We start from the raw sequence: 2,702 nt of genomic DNA on the forward strand, positions 1-2,702 counted from the left end.
TCCGAGTTTCTCTGGCCTGCTCACTCCCTGCCCTGGTTTAGATCAGTCTTGTGCATTATCACCATCATAACACAAAAAAGCCGCAACATCAACATTGCCCTTCTTCCTCCATCAACGCTACAGCCGACCGTCTCTATGTTGCTATCGAACACATTCGAGACGAACGCATTGCCGCCGCCACGCTCTTTCTCTGCAAATCTCTTGAGTAGCCGAACGCTTCTTAAGAGTCGTTCCGACGCAGAGCTATGTCACTCACTGCTGGGTGACTCTCGTCTGAAAATGCCAGGATGAGGGTCAATTTGTTAAGTAGTATTGCATGTCGCAGCAAACACAAGCATAGCACGCCCTATGAATAGAATGCAAAGCGTAGAGCAAAAACTCGCTTCGGTGTTTCATCGTGTGGTTCGAAAACAAGAGACGATCGCTGCTGTTGGATGTGGTTGACTCTGCATTGAACGAGGGTTGGCTTGAGTGGCTGTTACGGGTCATGCCGATGAAAATTAAAATGTGTAAATGTACCTAATCAAATACCTACTACTTATTATGTGTGCAACGATAATAACAAACTTATGTAAGCAAAGTTAGCCCTTAGCTGCACCCACCGCTGACAGGTGTCAATGTCAAACACACGTCACGCATGCACACAGCAGCAAGCTCACACACACTCAGGAGCGAACGAACCATTTCCGGTGGACTAGCGGGAGAGAAAAGCCGACAAAAGTGAAGTGCAGAAATTAAACCCGAAACACCCGCCACGTTGTGCCACCGAACAGCCACAGCGAGCCGTGTACAAGTCCTCCGACGAGGAAACATCGGTGTCGGTGGCCACCACCGATTCACCAACCATCCCGTAAGTGACAACAAATTGCCCCTCACAAGGACAAACCACGTTGAACGTTATATCCATACGTAGGCTCACCACACGGCCGCTGCTTCGACTGAGAAGTCCGGAGGAACCTGGAAGGAAAGCTGCACCCAGCCGAAATTGCTCGGCGGAACCATCCCACACTCCAACAGCACCATCTGCTAGTGGTAAGACCATGAAGTTACGTAACGAGCAAAACAACTCTCATGCTCAACATTTCAGTTCGTCCCGGATGATTGGGCATAATTCCCCGACCAACCAAAGAAGATCGCCTGTGGATAAAATCGAGCCTTCCCAACGAAGTAGGTCACAGTACAACAAACTGATCCGGGACAACAACTAAAACCCCGTCTGCCATTACAGGGCTCTTTTCCTAGGCGTCAATAGCAAGAGTTGCTCCAACATCGCAGTAGAGGTCGGAAGTTCGCCACTCGACCGGGAAAGCACGGCAAATCCGACAAGCCATCGAACGAACGCCGGCGCGGTTTGGAACGAATCCGGGAAGCTACTCCGAACACTGACCCGACGATCCAAGACCAAAAGGTCTCCTTCTCGGTGAAAGACGAGCCTTCATGAGGAAGTATGTATTCCCACACGCCACGTCGCTTAACAAAAGACTAACGACTTCCCATTAACATTTTAGGGCTCGTTATGCGGGATTGAGACCCGTTACCCGTCTCAGTGTAATCGTGCGACCACGGATTCCATCGCCAGCTCTTCCGCGCATATAACGCGGCCAAAACAACGTTGCGGTGGTGCTGCGGAACGGTTCCCGAACTCATCTCTAGACCGAGGCGCGATTCCGGACGATCACTCAGTCCGTCATTTTCGTCGTAGTTGCCAGGCGGTTACAGCGGCATCGGAGCGTACCGAAGGTCACGGCGGCGTGCCGGAAAAGTGGTCACTGAACCACGCGTGGAACTGGCACCCTGCCGGTTGGGAAACTGGCCCGTATCTTCGTCGACACGGCCTCGTCGTGTATTTGCGTCCAGTCATTCCCCGGACGAACTATCACCAACGATCGCCTCGGCGGCGACACCTTCGGCCGTCGCAGACCATCTGCCACGGGAAGGAGAACGAGTGTGTGTGTGCGTGCATGAAGTGGTGGTGTGCTTAGAGCGCGCCAAGAATAGCGCTTTCGAGGAACAGCGCTTTCGAACCATCGATCCTGCGGGGCCCCGGCATCGTCAACAGCAGCAGCGTCGACAGCAGCAGATGCTGCCCAAGGTCAGACTAGCTTAAGGTAGTTTTAAGAGAAGAAATACCAAAATTATATCATGTTGCCTTTACGAAACTTCCTCATATTTGCCTTGTGTTTCGCACATATGTTATTGACTGTGCGGCGATCCTCATAAACATACCACCAACTTAGCCGGGTCAGACTGTGAGTGATTGAGGCGCCGACCACTCAATACAGTAACGTCCCGTTTTTGTGGCCTTAGCCCTATACCTATTCCGTAAATTAATAAACATGAGAACCAAAATATCGCCTTATCGTTATATGGCTTTTGCGTGAATCGATTATGTTTTGATGGACTGCGTTTGTCGTATGAAGTGATGGTTAGAGCGAGTGTCATTCGACATTGACCCTCCTGAAACTGCACAACCCTGGTTTAGATAGACCTGCGTAATAATTCAACAATATACATTCCACGGCTAGGAGCCTCGGAATCCCTTTGGTGGTAAACTCACGCTGCTGGCGATGGATATCGGTTCACAGTTTAGCTAGTCACGCTGCTTCTATGAGATGAGAGCGGTGAGAGCTTATTCTCATTTCGTATTTATTATGAAATAAGTATTTTATTTATTATTGTGCAAACGAAGGTGGTTCATTTGA

The 2,702-nt window shown here is 50.1% G+C and overlaps 1 long non-coding RNA gene across 1 annotated transcript; it reads left to right on the top strand.

Moving 5' to 3' along the window:
• The first annotated feature begins 481 nt into the window (after positions 1-481).
• LOC109621443 (uncharacterized) lies at positions 482-2,390 on the top strand. Its single transcript, XR_003896000.2, has 5 exons — positions 482-850; positions 914-1,032; positions 1,088-1,167; positions 1,229-1,445; positions 1,509-2,390. It is a non-coding gene; the product is annotated as an uncharacterized LOC109621443 (long non-coding RNA).
• Positions 2,391-2,702: the final 312 nt, after the last annotated feature.

Source organism: Aedes albopictus, chromosome 1 (genome assembly GCF_035046485.1).
Source record: "Aedes albopictus strain Foshan chromosome 1, AalbF5, whole genome shotgun sequence".
In the NCBI taxonomy this organism is placed as follows: Eukaryota; Metazoa; Arthropoda; class Insecta; order Diptera; family Culicidae; genus Aedes; species Aedes albopictus.